Genomic DNA, 12,411 nt, shown 5'->3' on the forward strand with positions numbered 1-12,411 from the left:
CCTTAACATCTTCTTTATACCAAGGCTAAATCTCATAGCCTTAATTTCTTCTTTACACCAAGGCTAAATCTCATAGTCTTAACCTCTTCTTTATCACAAGGCTAAATCTCATAGCCTTACCTCTTCTTTACACCAAGGCTAAATCTCATAGCCTTAACATCTTCTTTACTCCAACGCTAAATCTCATAGCCTTACCTCCATGATAAAGCATGAATGAAGATTTCCTTCATTCTCTCCCTTTCCTAGAGGGCAAACTCCCCCTGCTTGAGATGAAGGCCTAACTTAACCTCCAATTCTCCCCCTTTGTCACACATCAAAACCAGAAAACAAACTCTTCTCTATAAGAGTTAACTCTTCGTTGTTTACAACCTCATATGTTGTTAACAACCCCACAATGAAGATCTCATAGTCTTCATTGCCGCCAAAGCTCCCCCTTGAACTCTACTTCACTTCACAATGCTCATCCTAGAGCATGCATCAACTTCCCAATGAAACTCCCATTCATTGTATTCAATGCTCCCCCTTGAGCAGTAATCTTCTTCTCAATGCTCATCTAAGAGCATTTTTCACTTTACCAATGAAGCTCCGATCCCCTTAATTAATCCAATGCTCCCCCTTGAGCAGTAATCTACTCCACAATGCTCATCCGAGAGCATTTATCATCCTAGCAATGAAGATAACTAATCTTCCATTGCTCCCCAATACTCGATCATGAGTATTAATTCATCACGAAGGGTTAACCCCCTTCCAAGGTCTTTGAAAAGATTTTTATATTTTCAAAGAGTAACTCCCCCTAAAAACATGGTCAAACTTCTATCATTGCACCAACAATGACTTGGGGTTACTAAATAATTAGGAAAATCAAAACTCGAAGTTTTGAGGTTCAAAATTCAATAATGAAACTAAACCTCAACCTAAACTTCACCTAAGTCGATATTAACCAAACCATGCTTTTTTTCATCATGAAAACTCCCCCTAAGTCTATACAAATATATTCCAAAGGGTTAGGAATGGTTAATGACTCTTGAAAACCAAAACTTGAAGTTTTAAGGTTCCAAAATTCAGAATTGAAACTAAACCTTATCCTAAACTTCACTTTGGTTTCTCTTAACCAATCCAAATGTATTCCAAGGAGTTTGGAGTGGTTAACGGGACTCAAAGTGACTTGAAATGCTAAAATTAGGCTTTTCAAGCCAAAATCAGACTTCTCAATCGATTGAAGTTGGGACTCAATCGATTGAAATCACTTCAATCGATCCATTATTGATCGATTCCGCAAGCTACTGCTCACAGAAATTCCTTCTGAATCGATCGACTGATTGATCCAGACTGGGTCAATCGATCGGTTGATCGATTCACTACCCTTCTATTCGCGAGAATTGGCTTCCCAATCGATCGGCTGATCGATTGAACCATATCCAATCGATTGGTTGATCGATTGGGTTTCTGATTTTTCTGAAATCCAATTTCAGCGAAATTCAGAAACTCCCCAAGAATTCTACAAAAATCTAAAAATCATGAAAACTCATGTAGATATTATTTAGGATATACTTTATCAAGGAAAAATAGTTTTCTATGAAAATACTTCCTATTTTCAAAGATTGATACAAATTTGAAAACCCTTGAAAACTTCAATGTTTTCTCCTAGTTTGTGTCTAACTTTCCAATGATGATTACTATCAAAAGATAGTCTTCACCAAAGTTTTCCAAAAATATTTTAAAATGATTTTCAAAACCAATATCCAACCATGTTCTTTGGGCTCAATGCACATGACTTGTACATTAGCTTTCCCAATGATTAGAAGACACATAACTATGTGTGTTTGATGAACCTAAAACTCAACAAGATGCACTAAATCAACATCTTGAGTTTTGTTCACCATCCTAACATCTCACTTGTATATAACATGTATTAAAACACATACAAGTCACCTTATAGTTCTTGTGAGATGTATATATTTTACCCTAAACTAAGGGATCATGCATATCTATCTAGGCATTATACGACTTATGATCATTCATCTAGAATGTCATTTGTATAATCCCACTAATTGGGATATTTACCATTCATGATAAATGCCTTTTGTCCTTAATTACAAGGAAATTGACATAATGCATGATGATCAATGACATACATCAAAATAAACAATTTTCATGCTATAGCTACATGATGTATGTATGACATGACATGGTATTTTTATGTTTTTCAAAATAAAATGAATGCAACACATGATGTCATGACATTTTAGCATAAATAAAATATACCCAAATAATCTATCTAAGTATCCTTAAACCTTAGCTAAAACCTTAAAATTAAGCCTAGATTGCTTATCTCTTGAAGGAATGCCAAAACCCAACTTGGCATTTCTTTTATCACTTTTCTATTTGTGCCAATTGAAATTAAGAATTCAATCCTCAAATATTTGTTTGGCACATATCACTCTCTTTAAGGATCAAACATTTAGATTGAGATTTAATTTTGCTCTTAATCCCTTAAGAACATACTAATATCTCAATTAGACATTTCTTATCCTTTCTCCAAGTGTGCCAACTGACCTTTGATGTGATTCCTCAAGGTTTGGCACAACTTACTCTTCCAAAGAGTAATTAATTTGATTAAGGTTTAAATTTTCTCTTAACCCCTCAATAGAATACCAAATTTCCAACTTGGTATTTCTTTTTGCATTTGTGTCAATTTAAATTTAAGTCCAATTCCTCAAGACTTGGCACATTTTACTCCTCCAAATAGTAACATTTTAGATTAACACTTAGATTTCCCTTAAATCACTAAGAAGATACCAAAATCCCAACTTGATATTTCTTATAGTTTCCTTAGGTGTACCAATTTTTAGATTAATTTCAATTCCTCAAATTTTGGCACGTTTTTCTCTTCTCAAAGAGTAACACTTAATCCTTCTCATTTTCAAAGGTTAGTAAAACCTTGAAAATGCTCTCCAAGTGCCAACTTCATCAAGGTTGGGTTGACTACCTTTCTGATTAGAGTTGACACTCTCTAAACCTATTTAGGGTGTAGAGAATATGCTCCTAGGAACCCAATACCTATTGGTGCTCCTTGGATGCTCTAGGTACTCACTATGGATAACTTCCCTAGATACCTTTCTAAGGACCTTTCTTGGCTTCTTGGAAGCCTTGGTCACTTCCGCTAGGTCACTTCTAGGGCTAACTTCCCTTGTAACCTTCTTTGTGACTTTATTTGGCCTTTTTGGAGCCTTAGTCACCTTTACTAGGTCAACTCTAGGAATGGCCTCCCTTGTGACCTTCTTTGTGACTTTGTTAGACTTCTTGAAAGTCTTAGTCACATTGGTCTTGCTAAAAGTGTTGGAACCCCAAGGTTGTTTTGGTGTGATCAACAAATTAAGTTAGGTCGTGTGTTTCTAACCTTGTGTCTAAGTGTGCAGGAGCTTAGGAGCACAGGTAGTCGAGCGGAAGACGCAGCTAGCGAGAAGGACGACAGTCCGAGGGACGAGGTGCTGTGGAAGAGTACACCGGCGGACGAGAAGGAAGCGTGTGGTGGTTCCGAGGGGCGAAAGCCGGAGCAGAAGATTGCTCGGGGAGCAAGAGACGCAGCTAGCGAGAAAGATGGCACGCGGTGCGTTCGAGGGACGAAGACTGCGGATGATTATGCCGGCGGACGAGAAGGAAACACGCGACGATTCCAAGGGATGAGAAGCCGGAGGGAAGCCCGCTCGAGAAGACCGGAAGTTGAGTTCGGGTGAGCCCTTTTCTGGATGGCAGAAATCACCCAAGCGAGCGGATCCGGAGGAGAAGAACCGGACCGAGGCGGGACTGAACCAGAGAAGAGGTCCCGGACGAAAGAGTCAACATCTATTGACTTTGGGCTCCGGGGCGCCCAGAGCAGTCCGGGGCGCCCGGAGCAGTCCGCGGCGCCTGGAGCAGTCCGGGGCTCCCGGAGCCCTCCGGGGCGCCCGGACCAGACTTTTGACCAAGATCGAGATTTGACTTGATCTAATCATTGGGGGATAAAATTTATCCCCCCCAGGGCGCCCGGAACCCCTTCGGGGCGCCCCGACTAAGGCTATAAATATAGCCTTGGTCCAGAAGCTTTTCATCAGTTCAGAAATTGTAACAACACTTGTGCGCTTCCACTGCTTAGATTAGCTTCTTTCTTTCTGTGCCTACACTATTGTAAACGAGGCTTCTTCGCCTGAAGGAGTTCTTAGTGCGACCATCTTCCTTGGATTAACAACCTCCCCGGTTGTAACCAAGCTAAATCCGATGTCTCGTTTTTATGCTTTATTTTCTGCTTAATCTATTTTTCAAGTGTTAGCTTAATCGTTCGAGGAAGGTTGTTTTTATTTTATTCAGGGCTATTCACCCACCCATTCTAGTCGGCCGCAACGGTGCTACAAGTGGTATCAGAGCCGAGGCGCTTCAGGAGGACTAACCGCCGAACGAAGCAACGAGATGGCCAGATCTAACATCCACCCGCCAAAATTCGAGGGGGACTTTGCAAGCTGGAAAAAGCACATGGAGGTATTTTTTGGTACCGATTTCGATTTATTACTAACAATGGAACTCAATTTTGAAGCTCTCGAGGGCAAAGCGAAAAATCAATGGACAAAGAAAGAGCAGGCCGAGTACGTGGCAAACAAGAAAGCAGAATTCCATCTGCTAAGCGTACTTCTGCCACAAGAACTCAACCGTGTCAACACCTACAACTCGACAAAGGAGCTTTGGGAGAAGTTCCTTGAGCTGCACGAAGGAACGTTCGAAACCAAGCTCGCTATACGAGATCTGCTTCGTAATCAGCTCACCAGCCTGCGACTTGGGGAAGACGAGACAGTCGCACATCTGCACTCCAGAATAAAAGAAATCATCACCGGACTCACGAATCTCGGAGAAAAGGTAAGTAACCGAGATTCGCTGAGGTACGCATTAAATTTATTTCCGAGAAATTCAAAATGGGCATCACCGGTAGATGCTTTTTACATTTCGAATGATTTAGAAAAAATTTCATTAGAAGAACTTTTTTCAACATTTGAAGTGCATGAGTCAAGATGTGTAGGAATGAAGGAGCCCAAGAACAACGTCGCCCTCAAAGCTTCGAGAGACGAACCTGAGTCGGAATCTTCTCTTGATGACGAGGAAATGGTAATGATGGTAAGAAGATTCAAGAAACTTTGTAAATCTAGATCTACTAATCATCCGCAGGGGAAAAAGAAAAGGATAATCCATTGCTACCACTGCGACGAAGAAGGGCATGTCAAGGACAACTGCCCCAAGCTGAAGAACAAAGACAAGGAGAAGGGTAAGAAGCCTATCCAAAAACGAAAGGCCCTGAAGGCGACGTGGGACGATACGTCATCCGAATCGGAAGTCGAAGCATTCTCCGGACTCGCACTGATGGCGAGTCATCAAAACGACTGCGATTCAAGCTCTTCCGAAATGAGCATCGAGAGCATCGATGAAGGGGGAGACACGTCGGAAGAAAGCAACAGCTCAGGGAGAGAAATAGACAACGAGATCGACAAGGTAAGTCAGGTACGATATCTTCCTCCCGATAAAATGTTTAAGTTCGTTAAACTTTTAACAAAAGATTGCTACAAATTAGAAAGTGAAAATAAAAATTTAAAGGTAATTCTAGCTAAGTCCTGTCCCTTAGAAGAATTAGATAAATTAAAACTAGCAAATGAAAAATTGAAACTTGAAAATGATGATTTGAAAATTCAAGTAGATAACTTGAAAAATTATGCATGTTCATCTAAAACCAATTTTAGAAGATTTAATAATTTAAATTGGTACTTTAAATATCACCCGGGACAAATTAAGAACATTTCAAGAAAATATGTCCCTAAAAATTTTTTGGTTAATCCAGTAGGCTGGAACCTATATTGGGTTCCGAAGTCATGCTTAAATTAATTTTAAAATTAAAATTAGCGCTTTAAGTGAGAAAATTAAACAAAGAATTTCTTTATGAGGCTTTGTCAAGGAAGTGGTTGTTGCTCCAATAACCAAGAAGGTCTAGTGCCTCACCACGACCTAGAAGCCAAAATATTGAAATAAATATTTAATTAATTTACTAATAAAGCATTAATGCAATAATTAATTAATGCTTTAAAAAGGTTATTCAAAATATTTTTTTTCAATTTAGAAATTTACTTAATTTTTTTTTAAATTGACTAAGTCATTTTTTTTACTTAGAAAAATTTTTCTTAAAAATTCTCAAATGATTAAGTTAGAAAATTTTCCTTCAAAAATAATCTTTACTTAGAATTTTTTTTTATTTTTTTAAGTTAAAATATTTTCTAAAATTAAAAATTTATGCTCAAATTACTTAGAAATTTTTTTTTTTAAAAAAATTGCCTAAGTCAGATTTTCAAAAATTTACTTAGAATTGTTTTTAACTTAGAATTTCTTTAAAACATTTTTTTCAAATTTACTAAATTTTTAACCCTTAGATTGTTTTTCTTGGAGCCCTATTTTTTTGTGATCAAAAGGGGAGAAGGGAAAATATAAGTCTAGGGGGAGGTAGATAGATTTAATTTTTTCTATCTTTTTACACTTAAATTACAAATTAAGTTAATTTACTTAATTTTATTTAATGTCTATTTTAACCCTAGCTTAACTTGGATTGATCACATCAAAAAGGGGGAGATTGTTGGAACCCCAAGGTTGTTTTGGTATGATCAACAAGTTAAGTTAGGTCCTGTGTGTTTCTAACCTTGTGTATAAGTGTGCAGGAGCTTAGGAGCACAGGTAGTCGAGCGGAAGACGCAGCTAGCGAGAAGGACGGCAGTCCGAGGGACGAGGTGCTGCGGAAGAGTACACCGGCGGACGAGAAGGAAGCGTGAGGTGGTTCTGAGGGACGAAAACCGGAGCGGAAGATTGCTCGGGGAGCAAGAGACGCAGCTAGCGAGAAGGACGGCACGCGGTGCGTCCGAGGGACGAAGACTGTGGATGATTACGCCGGCGGACGAGAAGGAAACACGCGGCGATTCCGAGGGACGAGAAGCCGGAGGGAAGCCCGCTCGAGAAGACCGGAAGTTGGGTTCGGGTGAGCCCTTTTCCGGATGGCAGAGATCACCCAAGTGAACGGATCCGGAGGAGAAGAACCGGACCGAGGCGGGACTGAACCAGAGAAGAGGTCCTAGACGAAAAAGTCAACATCTATTGACTTTGGGCTCCGGGGCGCCCGGAACCCTTCCGGGCGCCCGGACCAGACTTTTGACCAGGATCGAGATTTGACTCGATCTGATCGTTGGGGGATAAAGTTTATCCCCCCCCCCAGGGCGCCCGGAACCCCTTCGGGGCGCCCCGACCAAGGCTATAAATATAGCCTTGGTCCAGAAGCTTTTCATCAGTTCAGAAATTGTAACAACACTTGTGTGCTTCCACTGCTTAGATTAGCTTCTTTCTTTCTGTGCCTACACTATTGTAAATGAGGCTTCTCTGCCTGAAGGAGTTCTTAGCGCGACCATCTTCCTTGGATTAACAACCTCCCCGGTTGTACCAAGTCAAATCCGGTGCCTCGTTTTTATGCTTTATTTTTTGCTTAATCTATTTTTCAAGTGTTAGCTTAATCGTTCGAGGAAGGTTGTTTCTGTTTTATTCAGGGCTATTCAACCCCCCCTTCTAGCCGGCCACAATGGTCTACAAAAAGTACTTTTAGGGATTCCTTCCCTAGTATCTTTGACTTGACCTCTAAACCTAGGGTTGGTCTCATAGCTATATGGAACTCGATGAAAGGAAGTCACATCCTTCTTGGCTTTAGGTTTGTATCACAAACCTCTATAGTCATTGGATGACTCTTGTCTAGCTCTCCCTAGAGTTTGCTCATTTTGACCCTTAAGTATATTTTCCATTCTTGCTAGAGTCCTCTCTAAGTTATCAAGTATTGACCTCAAGACTTGGTTTTCCGTCATGAAATCCATAGATTTGGATTTTTCTTGACTCCTATGAGCATTTCTATTCTTAGGCATATATCTATAATCCTTAGAGTTATTGCCTAAGTAATTATCTACCTTCCTAGCCTTAGGTGTGATAAATCTAGCATGAGGAGGAATATATTTACCCTTAGTGCCATCATGCTTCCTACTTTCATGATAATTAGTATTAAAATGATAAGAATTATTTCTAACATGCTTCTTATCATGTGTCAAAAGAATAGGTTCATTAAATGATACCTTGGTGTTTACCTTGGAAGCTCCCTCTAGACTTGTGCTTCCTCCTTTGACCTTGACTGACTTCTTCCCCTTTGGACATTGACTTCACTAATGTCCATTTTGGTTGCACAAGAAACAAATAATGTGTTTCTTGCTCTTCTTTGTTGTGGGGATTGTCTCCTTTGACTTCTCCTTGCCTTTAGATACTACTTGGCCCTTCTTCTTGGTCAATTTGGGACACTTACTCTTGTAGTGCCCATGCTCCCTACACTCAAAACAAATGATATGATTTTTATTATTTACAATGTAAATTTCTATACCTTTTCTTGTAGGGGTAGCACTCAATCCTCCATTTGATTTATCTTGTGTTGTGGATGTGGCATCATCTTCTTCTTCTTCTCTTGAGGATATGGATGCTTCCATCTCTTCCTCTCTTGAGGATGTAGAAGATCTCTCCTCATCTTCCTTCTCCTCCTCTTCTTTTTCTTTCTCTAATGTTGCACTCATGTCAACATCCAATTGATCATTCTCTTCTTGGACCAATGAGCCCTTCTCCTTAGGCTCTTCTACTCCTTGGAATTGTGAAGGGTCTTTATGATAAGCAATGATCTTTTTCCAAAGATCGCATGCACTTGTGCATTCACCTACACTCACAATGATATTAGAAGGTAATCAATTTAACAAGATGTTTATTACCTCATCCGCCTCCGCTTGCTCCTTTTGTTCCTCGGTCCAATGTCGAGGTTGTAGGCGTTTACCCTTCTTATCCTTAGGAGCTTCAAATGGGTCTTCCAATGCAACCCATTGGTTCCAATGCATTTGAAACCAAGTTTACAACCGCGTCCTTCAATAATTGAAGTCTTCTTTGTCGTAAGGAGGTGGAATTCGGATATCCCATCCGAACGGTCCTTCAAGCTCCATCTTCTTCTTCATCTAGCTTCTTGCTCTTTTAGCGGTTAGTCCGTAGAAGAGCGATCTTGCTCTGATATCAATTGTTGAGACCGAAATGTAGGAAGAGGGAGGGTGAATAGCTCGTCGCGATCTCGTGCTTGTCGTTGCTTGCTTCTTGTGATGATGTGCAGCGGAAAATACAAGAAACAACACACTACAACGCTAACACGTAGATTTACTTGGTATCCACCTCAAGAAGAGGTGACTAGTCTAAGGATTCACACACTCACACACCCTCCACTGTGAAAACCCTCTTTTATGGTAACTACCAAAGGTGGAGAAACCTTACAAGCTCACAATACAACAATAAGCAAGAAGGAAGCCAAATACAAATAACTCTTACAAGATTTTATACAATAAAACCCTAGCTTCTTCTTCTTCTTGTCGTAATTCGCCTCTTGACTTGGACGTGCCTCCAAGAATCTTCAAGACTGGCAGGGAGAGCTGTGGAGAAGCTGTGGAAATCGCCCTTGCAAGCTCGTGTAGAAAGAAATCAAGTTCTGTCGAAGAAATCGCACGCCAATGCCTTTATCTGAGCCAACGGTCGAATCCCAATCGATTGGATTGCTCCCAATCGATTGGGGAGGCTTTGGATCGATCGGCTGATTGATCCAGAGTGCCTCTGTGCTCTCTAGAAATCCCCTGAATCAATTTTCCAATCGATTCACTGTGTTTCATGCGATTTCCAGAGATATCACACGAAAATCCAACCTTCCAATCGATCAGCCGATCGATTGGATGCTCCCAATCGATCGACCAATCGATTGGGAGGTTTTCTGTGCGATCGGTAAAGGCTCCCAATCGATCCATGGATCGATTGGGAGAACCCTTTGCCACGGGGGCTCTCCTAATTGATCAATCGATCGATTGGGCATGAGCCAATCGATCGGTTGATCGATCCAGCTCCTGTGGACTTGCCCAATCAAGTCCAAAGCCCCCTAAAACCAACATCCGTTCAATCCATGACCTGTTGGTACATCATGCCTAGCATCCGACCATACCTGACCAACCTTGAACTAGCCTTCTAGCCTCCTCCATCAGTCTTGCGTCCCTCAGATATCTCTCATCCTTCACGCCTTGCCTTCAGGAGCTTCCTTCGGCCTCATCCTAGTTGTTAGATTATACCACCACACTCGACCAACCTCGAACTAGCCTTCTAACCTCCTCCATCAGCCTTGCATCCCTCGGATATCTCCCTATCCTTCACGTCTTGCTTTCAAGAGCTTCCTTCGGCCTCATCCTAGTTATCGAGTTCTCCTTGCCAAGTCACACTAGGATTTACCTTGCCAAGATCACATGCTTGGACTTACAACCTTTGCCAAGATCACACTTGGACTTCCCGTTGCCTGGCTCCTCACCAGGACTTCCCAATTGTCTGGCTCTTCACCAAGACTTTCCACTTGCCTGGTTCCTCACCAGGACTTTCTCCTTCCTAGCTCCTCACTAGGACTTCCCATTGCCTGGCTCCTCACCAGGACTTTCTCTTGCCTAGCTCCTCACTAGGACTTTCCTAATGCCTAACATCCAGTTAGTACTTTCCCAGTCAAGTCTCCTGTTAACCTTGACCTACTTGACTTGTATTCTCATCAACTTGGTCAATCCTTTGACCATCTCCATAACCGGGTAATTGCTCCAGCAATCTCCTTATATTGTCAAACATCAAAACTCAAATCCCGACTCAAACTTGACTAAACTCAAGTTTAGTCAAATTGATCAAACTTGTCCCAACACATACTACGTGTTCTGACCAAGGACAACACTGCATAGAAGAAGGTTACTTACACTAACATGCTTTAAACATAATTCTAGTATGTTTCATGAAAGGTTCACCGCATATAACGAAGCATGTGGAAGAAATTTAACACATGAATATCCTTTAAACATGACATTGGCATATTTCACGTCTCATTCAATGCATGAAGAAAATATACGAACAATATAGAAGAAACCAAATCATAAATATATACTGATCCCGTCCGGAGGCTGAGTCGGACAGAGGCCGGTCGCGGTGGACTGGGCGTTGACGGGAAGTCGCGGGCGATGCAGGCTCCCCACGAGTGGCTGACGCCGCTACAGGACCCCTGCACACACTCAGACGATCTCCCCTTCACGTTAGAGACCGAAACCCAGGGAAAAAGTCCCCGGATCAGGCCCTCCGACGCTCAAGTCAGGTCCTTTTTCCCCAGAAAGAACAGAGAGAAGCAGAAGAAAAAACAGTTGTGGAAAAAAGTGACGAGAGAGTATGTGCGCGTACCTGCGTACGAGGGATTTCTCCCCTTTTATGCGTCCTCCTGCCAGAACCTGCCCTCCTGTCAGAAAACGTTAGACGCCCGGCTTTGTCCGCTAGTCCAGGACACCTGTCGCGTCGCTATTTGTTGTGAGAGCATCTTTCTGTTAGGAACCTCCGCCTTCGCACTTGGGTTTTGTCCTGTAATGAGGGACAGCTGGCAGGCTACTACTGGCTATGAGGGCATCTTTTCGTTTCAGGAACCTTCGCCTTCACCCGCATTGTTGGTATGTAATGATTACCCCTGACGAGCCGTTGAGATTCTCCGCTCCCTTATCACTTAGCTCCTCCTATTCATTGTGTCTCACAGACCACCGCACTGGTTCGCACTTCCAGCCTCCAACTCGCAAACCCGCAGCCCTAACTGTCTAGACCTAGCTACGCCGATCTTCACCCTACATCCCGCTTTGTACTTTCTCGCCCTCAACCGCAGGTCTCAGAGCTGGCCGCTCGATCAGCTCCTGGCCCCGCCTGCTGGCTTATACTTCCAATTCTTGGCCTCGCTTAGCTCCACTGACCTCGACTTGCCCCGCACTTTGTACTTCCTGCCCTTCACCGCAGGTCCAGAGCTGGCCGACCTGCTGACCTCGACTGCGCCCCGCACTTTGTACTTCCCTGCCCCCACCGCAGTCTCAGAGCTCTGGCCGACCTCTGACCCGACTCAAGGCCCCGCACTTTGTACTTCCCCCCCACCGCAGTCCAGAGCTCTGGGCCGACTCCGCCTGACCTCGACTCACCCCGCACTTTGTACTTCCTGGCCCCCCACCGCAGGTCTGTAGCTCGGGCTGACTCCGCTCAGCTCTGCCGACCTCGACTTGCGTCCTGCACTTTGTACTTCCTGGCCCTTCACCGCAGATCTGTAGCTCGGGCTGACTTCGCTCAGCTCTGCCGACCTCGACTTGCGTCCTGCACTTTGTTGAGCCCTGACTGCCCTGTCAACCTGCCCTTTTTGAACGCCAAGTCGCCATGACTATTGACCGCCACCTCCTCGTAACTTTTGACCGCCACATAGCCTGGACTTTTCCAATC

This window comes from Zingiber officinale, chromosome 8B (genome assembly GCF_018446385.1).
Source record: "Zingiber officinale cultivar Zhangliang chromosome 8B, Zo_v1.1, whole genome shotgun sequence".
In the NCBI taxonomy this organism is placed as follows: domain Eukaryota; kingdom Viridiplantae; phylum Streptophyta; class Magnoliopsida; order Zingiberales; family Zingiberaceae; genus Zingiber; species Zingiber officinale.